The following is a 15,467-nucleotide window of genomic DNA, read 5'->3' on the forward strand; positions in this document are numbered from 1 at the left end:
TTGGCAGCAGTTCATACTATCGTTGATAAGTTCAGTGAAAATTGTAAGAAGAAAATTACTCATTGGGAGAGTTTGTGACTTTGGACGAAATGTTACTTGCCTTTAGGGGTAGATGCAGTTTTAAAATGTATTTTCCCAACAAACTCAACAAATATGGGCTCAAAGTTTTTTCAGTTGTTGATGTCAAAACTTTCTTCACCTCGTACATTGAAATCTATGCTGGTATTTACCCCAGTGGCCCATATAAGGTTGACAATTCTACTGCTGCAGTAACTGAAAGAATGTGCTTACATGTATCGGGTTCAGGAAGAAACATAACCATAGACCGTTGGTTCACAACACATGTAATGGTGTACTAAGAGTACACCGACTCACCGTAATTGGTACAATTAGAGCCAACAGACGAGAATTACCTGCAGAAATAAAGCAAACCAAAAACAGGCAGGTATATTCTGCAGTTTTTGCATTAAGCAACGATATGACTACCGTATCATATATACCGAAGAAAGAAAAAAATGTGTTTCCACTGTGCACAGCGATGATCGGATTAATGAAGATACTGGTGATCAGAAAAAACCAGAAATAATTACTGTTTATAATTCCACAAAGAGTGAAGTAGATGTTTTAGACAGAATGATCACATCATATAATGTTTCCAAAAATACGAAACGTTGGCCAATGGTAGTAGTTTATAATCTCCTTAATCTGGCAGCAATTAATGCATTTGTAATTTACAAAGGCAACAACTCAGATGGAAAATTTTCCAGAACGTGAAGATTATTTCAAAAAAACCTAGGTATGGAATTGGTACAGGAGAGTATACGACGGAGAGCAGTTGACAAGCATTTAACAAAAACTGTGCGTGCTTCGGCCTTGAGACTCTCAGGCATTGAGGTCGACGTTGTGCCAGAGCCTCAGCCAGGTAAGAGAGGAAATTGTAAATATTGCAAAAGACGCAAAACTTGCTTTTTTGCAAAATTTGCAAATCCTGGCTGGCTATGTATGGACCACATAATGGCATGCTGCAAAGATTGCTTAGAACATTTTACTACCAAAGTTTGACAACTTTAGTTTGCGTCCACAATTTAATTTTTTAGTTTATATATGTTTTTAACGCTCAAAGAGTGTGGTTTGACCCTCGAAAGAGCTTAAACCAACGTTCAAATGAAGCCATCGGTTAAAATTAAATGAACTAATGTTCTTACAGTTTTACTTGTATTTTTTGTTGTTTCGTTTCTCTCGTTTAGTTTTTAATCTTTAATGTTAAGTTATCGTAGAGTTTTTATAACATCTATAAAAAACCCTACAAATTGTTTTTTGAACTGATGATGCTTTTAAAAATAAAAGCGAAACGTATTCGAATAAATCAATAAAGTAGTTGACGACTTTTATTTGCCAATTATTGACCGATAAAACCTCTGCTATTCAACCATTGAATACATTCCATATATATATATATATATATATATATATATATATATATATATATATATATATAAATCTATATATATATATATATATATATATATATATATATATAAATCTATATATATATACATATATATATATATATATATATATATATATATATATATATATATATATATATATATATATATATATATATATTTAAAAATAGTCGCTAACTTCGTTCCTGTTGGTCATAGAAGATTTTTTTTGTTTTTAAAATGTGAGTTTTTTTACCAGCTATCCAATGGTTGTAGGTACAAGTTTGTAGCTTGAAAAATATAAAAGTTATTACAATTGTTTATAAATAAAAAACATACCCCTTTTTCGAACGTTTATTTTGTAAATAATTTCGATGAAAACGTAATATGCATTTAACTTATGAGATAGTTTAAGTCTTATATATATATATATATATATATATATATATATATATATATATATATATATATATATATATATATATATATATATATACCTACCTCTAACTTGAACTTAAATTTAATCCTCTCCCAATGAGCATAAACCGATTAGTCTAATTTGTAACAACACCATCGATGTTAAAATAACATCCCCCGTAAAAATCCATTTGTTTGCGTTTCATTTTATAAATTCTCTTACAACTGCCAAATATTGATACAGGTATTATTTTTAGCGCAATATTTTTTCGGTAAAAGTGTGAATATATTAAAAAAAATCGTTGGCAGGTATATTTTCTAAATTGTTTCACCGTTTATTAACATGAGCATAAATTATTTGATCATAATGTTATCATTATAATATAATGGAGCCAACAAATAACAGTACTAAAGTTATATAATAGGTATGTAATAACGTATTACATACACAAATGGAGTGTTGCTAGCTGCTGAATATTTTTACGATGTCTTAATGAGTTCAGGTATCATCTATTTTGCTTTTCCTAAATCTTTAAATATGTATAATAAGTATATCATCAGCTAAACGTAAGTTGTAGATATATTTACTCTTTGTTTTTATTTTTTTTTATTTTACAATCTAATTCTTGAACCAAAACTTTTATCATCATCAATCAGCCAATCCCGTCCACTGCTGGACATAGGCCTCCCTCAGTTCTTTCCAGTGTTCTCTACACTGGGCCGCTTGTAGCCAGTTTCCCGCTACTCTTTTTATGTCGTCGGTCCATCTAGTCGGTGGTCGTCCTCGGCTTCTTTTATAATTTCTGGGCCTCCATTCCATAATTCGTCTTGTCCATCGTCCATCGTCCAAAACTTTTATACTGGGGTTGTATTAATTTTTCTCTATAGTAAAATGATACGAACTATTTCGTGTCGTGACGATCCGCCACGACGTGAAAACGTCACTACTATTTATACTATTGTAATAATTTTTTAACGTTCCTTAATAATAAATTTCTTTGAAACTAGACACAAATTTTATTTTTAAACATCTTATTTGGTTGATATAATTTAAATTTAATTTAATTTAATTTAAATTAAATTTACTATCAAATGATTAGAATCTCTAAAAGTAGAAAGTAGAATCCGGATATAAAATGAATTAACGGAAACAATAGATGTGAAAAAGGGACTACGCCAGGAAGACGCTCTATCATGCATCTTGTTCAACATCGTAGTCGAGAAAATACTGACGGACACAACAGTCAATACACGAGGAACAATCATTAATAAAAGCGTGCAAATACTAGCATTTGCAGATGATGTTGACATAATCGCAAGATCAAGAAGAGAAATGATAGAAGCATACAACCAAATAGAACGAGCTGCACAAAATAGTGGTCTTAAAATCAATCAGACCAAAACAAAATATATGCAGGTAAGTAAAAACGCAGAAATAAGGCAGCCACAAAATATAACAATAGAAGAATATAACATAGAGGGGGTAAAAAACTTTATATACTTGGGATCCCTAGTCACGTCTGATAATAACGTTACGGAGGAAGTGAAGAGGCGAATATTTATTGCAAATAAATGTTATCATTACTTAATTAGACACCTAAGATCAGATAACGTCGCAAGAAAGACAAAATGCCAAATATATAAAGCCCTAATAAGACCGGTACTCACATATGGCTCAGAAACCTGGAAACTCACTAAAAGAGAGGAAACGTTGTTAGCCACCTTCGAAAGAAAAATCTTGAAACATATATATAAGGGCACAAAAGAAAACGGAATATGGCGAAGACGATACAACTCTGAACTATACAAAATATAGCAGGATCCGGATATTATAACATTCATTAAAATAGGACGGCTGCGTTGGATAGGACATGTAGAAAGAATGGAAGAAGGCGAAATACCAAACAAAAGATTCAAACAGATGCCAGTAGGAAAAAGAACAAGAGGAAGACCGAAACTGAGATACTTAGAACAAATAGAAAATGATATAACAACCTTAAAAATAAAAAACTGGAGAAAAAAAGCACGAAACAGATCAGAATGGAGAAGAATCTTGGAACAGGCCAAGACCCAAAAAGGGTTGTCGAGCCAGTGATGATGATGATCAAATGATTATTTATATTTTATTATTAATATAATATTTCGTCTAAACTTAACGTGTCTGTCAGATGTTAACAACATAGCAAAAATTCAGTTCAACGCAAACAGTAATTTATTGAATTGTTAAATAAAATATAAATCATGAATAAATAAAATTATTAACTCAATTTTAAAAATACACGAAAACATAGTTTTAAGCTTTGCGCTAGTCTACTGTACCACCTTTTTTAACATATTGACTCCCATATAAAAATCGTAAAAAATGCCTCTGTTGCCAAGAAGAAAACAATAACTATAATAGAGTAGTAAATTTTTTTTAATGCATATTTACAATCTACTCATAAACAGTACATTGAGTAACTAGTAAATGTGATGGCAATATTGACTTGATTTGGGTACCGTCCAGCGACAGTTCTCCATTTTCACTATGTAACCAGATCTTCTGATCAATTCCTCTTCAGTATTCGTTCCTCCATTGGTGGCTAATATAATTCACTGATAATTTGGCTGTGGTGCGTTGAATTACGAATTTTGGCCTTGGCTTGAAGTGATCTGACATGTTTTACGGTTAGTACTTCCAGGTCATTGTGGATGGTTGCTCACATACCAAGAGACGTTAGCTATTATACGCAGTGTTTTTGATTGGAAGGTCTGCAAAATTTTTGTGTTTAAAGGCTTGCTACAGCCATATAGTTCTACGCCGTAAGTCCATAGTGGATTTAGTATGACTTTGTACAGCAGTATTTTGTTCTCCAATGACAGTTGTGTCTTTCTTCCAAGTAAACAATTCATTTGTTTTAATTTTATATTGAGTTAAGTTTTTTTGGCGTTATTGTGTTGCTTTCAGGTAAGCTTTCGGTCTTAATACAACCCAAGATATTTTATAACGTCTCTGGCAGGAATGGGGGCATTGTTTAGACTAACTTGTGGAAAAGTTCCTCTTCTTGTTGTAAATGTGAATTGGGGTGCTTTTTCGTTATTGACATCATTTTTCTCTCTCATCTTCATTTCATCTCTGGTTCTTCTAGTACTTGGAATCTGTTGTTTGTTATGGTTTGTGTATTTTGCTTAGTAGGTCTGTTTATTTGTGATTTCTTCCTTTTTTTGGTTACTTTTTGCCACGAGAGAGTTTTATGTTCATTTTTATGATGTATGAAAGCAAACACATAATAACATAGGTGACGATTATCGGGTATCTTGATCAGGTACCTTGATATTTGAAACTGTGTTGGAAATTATCCTACAAAATATTAATAAACCTAGAAAAAACCAGGTATGAAAATCATGTACAATTTTATACACAGGTTTACTCTGCATACACAGGTTTATATAATATTTACGCTGCGACCTTCATAACAAATTTATCCTCTATAACTCTTTCTGAACTTTTTTTTTAAGATAATAATATTAAAAGACATGGTAAATTAAACCAATTTTTATGCGACTCAACACCTTTGTTGTTCTAATTATATCAGAAGTGACATATCTTATATACTAAAACGCTAAGCCCTTTTCTTGTCCACCACTTTACTCAAAAACCATATTAGATAATTAAAATATTTTTTCGAAATATTATTAGTATTACATATGAGATTGTCAACATATACTTTTGGTACAAAAATTCACTTCCGGTTTTGAGATGACCGGAAGTTAAAATTTCTTTAAGTTTTAGACCCCACAATGTATATATGGATCGAAAGGTCTCGTCGAGTCGAATCTAAATATGTACTTCCGGTTGCGATCCGACACCGAAAGTGACCTGAAACGTGCATAAAACGTCAAGATAGAGCAAAACTGACACCGGATTCGTGATCAGCATGCAAAATTAACTGCTAAATGATAACATTGTAACAAAAAACATTGTTTTCGACGAAATATTTCGTGATATTTAATACACTTTTTACTTGCATTATTATTGATGAATGTTATGTATATTCTTGCTTATATTGTTTGTATTGATCTCTTAATTTTTCTCGCAAAATAAAAATTTCATTTAAAAAACTCGATGTCGAGTTGCTCCGCTAGTATGTAATGTTTGTATAAATGTTTATATACAATATATTATAATAACTGTCTACACCAGGTCAAATATTTGGTATGGACTCCTCCTCCTCCTCTATCCTTTATCCTTCGTAAGGATGTGGTGACGTTATGGTATTTGACGAATGATTGCTATCCATTCTTCTCTCTCCTGGGCGCGGTGTGCTGCCTCAGACAGAGAGTAACAGGTAGCGCACTTTATTTGGTCTGACCATCGGAGTGGCGATCTTCCTCGAGTTCTTTTACCATCTACCTTGCCTTCAACCACCAACCTCTCCATGCCTTCCATTCGTCTGGTAATGTGTCCAAAGTACCTAAATATATTTTGGTTGATGATTGTGGTAAGCCTAGTATTGATGTCGAGTTCTGTCAATATTAAGACATTTGTGCGATGTGCTGTCCAGGGTATGCGCATCATCCTACGATATACCCACATTTACTCAAATTTTTGACGCATAGGTAGCGATAGAAAAGATAAGCGTCCGTACTAGGCGCAGTTTCTTGTTCCTGGTTATGTCCGTTTTTAAAATCCAGATTTTAGCAAGTTTGACCGTTGCTGATTCGGCCATTGTACGGCGTCGACGTATCTCTTCTTGAGCATCCACCATTGTTTGTGATAACAGAACCTAAGTAATTAAAACGGCTTACCACTTCAAACCACGGTACGTTTCGTATTTCCGGCTGGTTATTTATAATTCGATCGATTATCATTACCTTGGTCTTCTGTACATTAATTTAGGTCCATATTCACGACTAATAGTATTTAGTCTGTTCATGATGTATTCAAGGTCATTTGTTGATGATGCTAGTACTAAAGTATCGTCATCGTAGTGGAGATTGCTGATTTTTCGGCCACCGACTGATATTCGTCCCTTCCATCCGTCGAATACAATGCATATGATGTGTTGTCTCTCTCTCTCTCTCTCTCTCTCTCTCTCTCTATATATATATATATATATATATATATATATATATATATATATATATATATATATATATATATATATATATATTAATGTGATATTAAAAGTCAGAGGTACGCCAAGCAATTAATTAGCTAATCAATTAATTAATTAAACTTATTTAAATGATGCAAGTATGATTTTATCACACTATTTAATTCTCTTATCTCAGGCTTATATTCGCGCTTCAATATCTATGCTTTACATATGATAGGTAAGGTCTAAGGAATATCGGAATAATAGTCATATATGATACAAAATTATATATTGAAATAAAACTCACACTTAAATATCTTAAACCAAAAATATCTCATATAAGGATTATCAAAATTTTGTTCTACGTACGTGAACCTTCAAAATTTAATGTTATACACTATATAAATTAAAATTTCAAATCAAAATTGTTGTTCTATATCTCCTGATAAATATTTCTATCTTTTCTGAAGCAATTAAAAAAAAACTTTATTGATAAAGAAAAACTGACGAATGTTAAAAAAAAAACTATCTCTCTGATGATGAGTTGTCCAAATCCTTGTTCCTTGTAGCCTACACTATCTATTCTTAGCAGTTCCCTAGGTAATCAGCAATCTTACAACAAATTATTGCGAGCCTCTCGTCTTCAATGATCTCCTTCAGATGCACGTATCGTTAAAAAAAAAACGCTAGCTTCTTCTCCTCTCGATAAACTAAATCTCTCGTTCTGGCCTGAACAGTGACTCTTGGAATATATAAGTAGAAAAGTATGACTTACAATATTTTACTGGATCAACTTCCGTCAGGATACACTTAGTCCACGAAAACTCACAAACATTCACTTCTAATGCTTACTATCATTTGAGAACCGCCAAAGAACTACGACTGTTCGCCTTGCACCCTTGGAAAACAACTGATGATCTTTTTTTCCTCTAAAATCTAGCTAAACTCTCATTCATCTATCTCTCCCACTTTTTTTCACTCTTTGCCAATCAAAGTTCGTCATATTTATCCCCTTTTAGATAACAAACAACAACCTTAACTACAGTTATAACTTTCCTAAAAACTATTAACATGTTAATCGTTTCTACAAATTCTTAAAAACTAACGGAGAAATATAATTTCTAAATTCTACCCTATTGTCTTTATTCACTGTATTTTACAAATAAAATAATTTATGCATATCTTAAATTTTGTTTACTACAGGTAATACAAAGATAATGGACTTTCATTTCTTTGAAATATCTTTTATAGTTTATCAGTTGAAATATTTTGAATTATTATGTTTTATAATTTGAAATATATTAAGAGCAAATCAATATTATTTTTAATTTTACATAGCATAACAATATATATATATATATATATATATATATATATATATATATATATATATATATATATTGATACGATTAGGGTTTATAGAAAATAATTTATAAGTTATATACTACATAATATTAGATATTTGGTTGTTTTAAATAAGTTATATACTAGAGAATTTAATAAAAATATATTTATGTGAGGGTATTTTTAATAAATTAGCATATAATAAGTGTAAAAAGTTGTATTTTAATGTTGTAAATATATGTAAGTGAGCCATGTGCCTAGGCAACCAAAAATACTCTCGAATTGACAGATAGAAATTAATCATAATACGAATATAAAGTGGGGTTATAATAATATATTGTTTGAATTGTGTATTTTATTAAATTAGAGTGTTAGTTACTAATTTGAATGTTTATTCTGATCTGAAAAGCCTAAATGTCAACAAAATTATCAATGGAACATTAACGAATTCTCCAGAGTGCAGAATTTGACCATTGTTTACGGTCGAACATTCTGGAATAATGATTATTTCGGTGGATGGAACAGATATTTTTTCGAGAACATCGATATCGAAGAAATAGAACAAATTGGAACATGATTTCTTACCAGATGGTTCTGGAATATCCAAAAAAGGATATAAATACCCGTGATTTGGATTCAAGATGGCAGTTTTTTAGTCAGAAGTCAAGCAGTTTATTATGAAAGTTAGTAGATTAGTTAGTGAAGTTTTAGTAAGTCAGTCAAGCAGTTTAATAAGAAATATGAAAGTTAGTTGGAGATAGTCCAATTGTTTAATATAGTGAGTTAAATGAAGATTAAAAATTATGCATACATTTAATGCACATTTATAATTATACACAAATAATTATTGAAGATTATAAAAGTATATTAGAAGAATATTGGATGGACATTGGAAGGAATTAAAATTATATTATGATTGGAGATTAGTATAAATCAACTTATAATAATTGGATATTGGTATATTGAAAAGAAGAATAAATATAAATGGTGTTTGCTTGGTGGTGTATAAATGTTGGTGAAGAAAAATATATCTTAAATTGGTAGAAGCTGATAATTGGAAAACGAAATTTCACAAAAACAAGGATAACCGAAGTACGAAGACATTCAGTGGTGATTAGAATATATATAGTGGAAAACAGTTCATTTAGGCATTCAGTGAAAGAAAGGTACAAAATTTTGTTAATATAATTTAGTTAGTGTTATAACAATTTCAATTTTGAAGATAGTTTGTTTAAATTTTACATTGTCTATAGAATTTAATTAGTTTTATAAGACTATCAATTTAAAGATAGTTTATTTTAAATTTACATTGACTAGGTTAGATATATATGTGTGTTTCATAATAGTTATAATAAAGATAATTTAAAAAAGTACTTACAAGCTAATTCTTTGAGAACCGCGATAAAAACCCTATATATTATATTATTAAAAATACTCATTGCTCATCATTCAAACAAAAAACACATCATAACAATATATATATATAAATATATATATATATATATATATATATATATATATATATATATATATATATATATATATATATATAGAGAACACATCACATAATAACGTGGGAGTGATAATACATCCTTGTCGGTATAGACTAGTCTATCATTATTACTATTAGTGGGAGAAGGCGGAAAACTCTTGAAAAATACAAATACATCTCGACAAGGAAAAATATGAAGTCAACGTTTCTTTTTTACCAATATTGTATTCAATATATTATAGTGAATCTATTTTTGAAGAAGCATTACTAAATAACGGTGAAGGAATAATAATTAACTAAAAAACTATTAACAACATAAGATATGCAGACGACACTGTATGACAAGGTCTGCTGAACAACTCCAACTACTAATATAAGAATTACAGTTACTGTGAAAAATACAGACTACAAATAAAACTGGAAACCTGGATTTCATATCAAATCACAGAAATAAGAACAAGGATAGAAATAGCAAAAAATAAGTTAATAAAAATAAAAAAAAATCTCTGCAACAACAATCTTAGATAAGAACTGAAAGTAAGAGCTTTTGCCAAGGCCACACAAATATCTGTCTACAAGTCGAATCTCGTTTTGTTCTGCACCAACATATAAATACTTTTTTCTTGTCTATATTGAGATCTACTCCTTATCTTGAGCATTCTTTGATCAACCCATTAGCGTCCACTGTACTCATTTAAGTACAGTTGCTATTATGACACACTAGTGCCATCTACAATAAAATATGTAGTTGCAATTCTTAGTAACTTCAGGAAACTAAATACCCCTAAGACGACAAACTAATATATGTCGTTGAGTGATTTGTTGTTAAAATTAGGTGTATCTAAAATAAGTACAATGAGCTACTACATTAATTTTACAAATTCCCAACCGTAAACGCACGTGAAAGCCAAACAGAGTCGTACTGAGGTGTATCATATGGCTTTTAAAAATATTTACTTTTAAAACTATTAGTGTAAGAATTTCTTTAAATTTAATCATTGTAAGCAAAATTTTATTTTCCATTGAAAAAACATGTTCTAAAATAAAATATTCATTAACTAAGAGATACATAACAAAGTGAACATTTTGAATAAAGTAGCATTGCTATAAGTTTATCAAAGCATAAAAACATCCCATTTAAATTACTCAAAATCTAAGGAGCTACATGTGCTGCTGTCTTCGTCTGGATTTATTATTATGGGTTCGATATGGTTCTCTATTATATTGTCCATCTATCACATTTTGGACTTGACTTTTTGTTGAACGTGTTGCACATATTTCTGCCACGTATTTGAACTAATATTATTTATTGCATCATAAAAAATATGGTTCATATCTGCAAATTTAAAAGTAGTGTTTTTGGCTGCTACGTAATTTTTTATTTCTGCCCAGATGAGTTCAATCTGGTTGAGCTCAAAATGGTATGGGGGCAGCCTTAACACTACCTACTTCGTTTTTTCTTTTTGCTATCTTATCAATGATAGATTTATTGTATTGTCCTTTATGTTCCTTAATGATAGCCAGCAGTTGCACTTTTAACATGGAGTCCTCAAACCCTATATTTTTTTTATTTCAGTCACGCTTGGATGTCAGCTTTTCTAGAAACAGTAGTTGGAATTTTTTCCATTTTTTTGGAATTATAAGACGCGTTATCCAATACGATGATGGAGTTGTCTTCTAATCGGGGCAGTATCAATCCAATTAAGTCTTCACTACACGCCCCAGTCTCCACGCATAGGGTGGAAAAAGATCAAACATTTTAAGCTCTTTTTAAAATTTGTTTGTTGATTATAGAGCTCCAGCTTGAAGCTTTACCATTTAACATTCAGTAGTCAGATTTAGTTCCCTCTACGATAATTTATTGCCTCATTAAGCGGATTTCGTCGCGTTTCTGTGGTATAAATTCAGTTGAGATTTCTGGTCTTAACTTTCTATGCTCTACGTTATATCCGCCATGGAAAATATTTCAAGGATTTTATGTCTATTATGAAATGTAAGGTAATTGAAGTAAATGGAGAAAATGTAATGTGAGTATTAAGTTGAGAAAAAAATCCCTGTTGTATCTTCGGATACAAGTTGACAATTATAATATTATCTTCGTTTACATTTTTTCTTTTAAACACAAATCACAGTATGAGAAGTACCAGACTGCTTATACAATTTTAATCGAGTTTTTAACCTTTAACTACTCGCGCATACATAAGTTATAACATATGTAAGTACACGCGTGGCGTACTTCATACACCACAAGAGAATACACTTAAAAACAGCAGTTTTGTTTATTTTTTTTTTGAAAAAATACACCTAGTTGTTTGTTATAAACCTTATTTATTAATATATTATTAATATTGAACATTTTGAGTAAGTCAGATAGAATGAAATTGTTATAAACAAATTTTTTGAAACCAAAGAACCATAATACTAATACTACCATATAAAAAATAACAGTCAAAATGATAAATATTTATTGCACTAGTATCTTCTAAGCTGTCATCTTTATTTTGACATTGTATGCAAGTAACAACAGAATGATCCTTGCAGAGTTTTCTAAGACAAATGCTGCATGTTATCGTTGTAGTCCAGTTTTACTTTTATCTTGTCTATATTGAGATCTACTCCTTATCTTGAGCATTCTTTGATCAACCATTAGCGCCCACTGTACTCATTTAAGTACAGTTGCTATTGTGACACACTAGTGCCATCTACAATAAAATATGTAGTTGCAATTCTTAGTAACTTCAGGAAACTAAATTCCCCTAAGACGACAAACGAATAGATGTCGTTGAGTGATTCAGCTGGTTTGTTAGTTTTGATTTATTGTTCATGAAGTCAACATCTGTGTGTTTTATTTTCTCGACATCGACTTTGTAAATTTAGAGTAAGTTTCTCTCCTTTACTTCTTTTTATCATTAAAGGGTTTAAGTAGGTTTATATTAACTTAACTTAATGTAAAGGGCATAGGTGATTACCTTTTCAGAATTTTAAATATAACATGACATATTTGTTGTTAAAATTAGGTGTATCTAAAATAAGTACAATGAGCTACTACATTCATTTTACAAATTCCCAACCGTAAACAAACGCACGTGAAAGCCAAACAGGGTCGTACTGAGGTGTATCATATGGCTTTTAAAAATATTTACTTTTAAAATTATTAGTGTAATAATTTCTTTAAATTTAATGATTGTAAGCAAAATTTTATTTTCCATTGAAGAAAAATGTTCTAAAATAAAATATTCATTAACTGAGAGATACATAACAAAGTGAACATTTTGAATAAAGTAGCATTGCCATAAGTTTATCAAAGCATAAAAACATCCCATTTAAATTACTCAAAATCGAAGGAGCTACATGTGCTGCTGTCTTCGTCTGGATGTATTATTATGGGTTCGATATGGTTCTCTATTATATTGTCCATCTATCACATTTTGGACTTGACTTTTTGTTGAACGTGTTGCACATATTTCTGCCACGTATTTGAACTAATATTATTTATTGCATCATAAAAAATATTTTTCGTATCTGCAAATTTAAAAGTAGTGTTTTTGGCTGCTACGTAATTTTTTATTTCTGCCCAGATGAGTTCAATCTGGTTGAGCTCAAAATGGTATGGGGGCAGCCTTAACACTACCTACTTCGTTTTTTCTTTTTACCATCTTATCAATGATAGATTTATTGTTTGTCCTTTATGTTCCTTAACGATAGCCAGCAGTTGCACTTTTAACATGGAGTCCTCAAACCCCATATTTTTTTTATTTCTGTCACGCTTGGATGTCAGCTAGTTGGAATTTTTTCCATTTTTTTTTGGATTATAAGACGCGTTATCCAATACGATGATGGAGTTGTCTTCTAAACTAATTTTCGAAAGATTTCCTGTTCATCTCTACATGGTAGTCCCCAATTTTCTTGAGTCAAACACCCACAGTCCTTCTGGAACAAACCGATCGTCACTGCCAATGTGACAGATTTTTAGTCTTTTTTCTTTTTCTGAAAATTTTATTATTATAAAATGTACTTGAAATGAAAAAGCACATAAACATTTACCTGCAGGATTTTTTAACCCCGTAGAAAGCCCATCTATGCTATAATTTTTTTCTGACGGATATTCTCAAGTTAAAGTTGATTTCATGTAATCGAATGAACTATCTTACAAGTAAAGTCGTACCAGGAACGCAACTCAACAATATTGGCAATATCATTTTAAAGTAGTCTACTTTAAAATGTATAATGTATATCTAAATTGTCAATATAAATGAGTCAGATAAAATTAGATTAGAAGAATTTTTCATCAAGTAACAAAAAAATAAAATTTGTTTAGTTTACCAATGTTTGTATTTTGGGAACAATTTCCGAAGTGGAAATTAAAACGTCAATAAATTTACTTTTACCTTAAATTGTGGCTTATTTTCAAATAATATAAACATGTACAAACAAATAAAAATTGATAATCCTGGAAGGAAAATAACAGCCATGGTAGCAAAAATAAAACAGGCAACAGGTTAGTTTTGCAGGATGGTTATTGTTAAAATTAAGACTCACTAAAGTAATGTGCTAATTAAATAATAGAATATATTCTCTACCAAAAGTTCTTTGAACAATATGAACAATTTTAGAATATTTGTAATAAAACACTTTGTATCTCGGTAAGCAGGAATATTATATTTAAGTGTTTTAGATTAAATGTACGTATTTTGTGTTACTTTATGGACAATTCTTAATCATCATCAGCCTCTCTTAATCCACTGCTGGACATAGGCCTCCCCCGTTTGTCTCCAAAGTGTTCTATTATGTGCTTGCTGTATCCAGTTTTTTGTTGTCTTTCGTAAGTCGTTTTGCCATCGTGTTGGTGGTCTTCCTCTGCTACGTTTATTGGCTCTTGGTATCCATTCAACTAGTTTGCGAGTCCATCTTCCGTCCTTCATTCTGGCAACATGTCCAGCACAATTCTTAATAAAACACCCTATATAAGCAACTATTGATTACCAGGACCTTAATTATATTTTCTTTCCCGTTTTAAACGTTAAAGCTGCTGCAATGTAAATGCAAAATCAGAATTACACAGATACAATGTCCTTGTTTATGCCTTTTGGTTATTGCAAATCTGTTACCAAGAAAGATGTTTTAGATTTTTAACTGTGAATGTCAGTACTGCATAAAGAGTTTTTAACAGTTTGTTATCCCATTATTACTTACATGTTTATTTATTATTTACCCCTTTCCCTCCCCTTACCCTATTTTTTTAAGTTAATTCTTTATTTCGAAATCAAGACCGTTCCTGATAGTATTCAGTTTCCTCGATATCACCCTAATCCAATTAAGTCTTCACTACATGCCCCAGTCTCCACGCACAGGGTGGAAAAAGATCAAACATTTTAAGCTCTTTTTAAAATTTATTTGTTGATTATAGAGCTCCAGCTTGAAGCTTTACCATTTAACATTCAGTAGTCAGATTTAGTTCCCTCTACGATAATTTATTGCCTCATTAAGCGGATTTCGTCGCGTTTCTGTGGTATAAATTCAGTTGAGATTTCTGGTCTTAACTTTCTATGCTCTACGTTATATCCGCCATGGAAAATATTTCAAGGATTTTATGTCTATTATGAAATGTAAGGTAATTGAAGTAAATGGAGAAAATGTAATGTGAGTATTAAGTTGAGAAAAAAGATCCCTGTTGTATCTTCGGATACA

The sequence above is a fragment of the Diabrotica undecimpunctata genome, chromosome 1 (genome assembly GCF_040954645.1).
Source record: "Diabrotica undecimpunctata isolate CICGRU chromosome 1, icDiaUnde3, whole genome shotgun sequence".
NCBI lineage: Eukaryota > Metazoa > Arthropoda > Insecta > Coleoptera > Chrysomelidae > Diabrotica > Diabrotica undecimpunctata.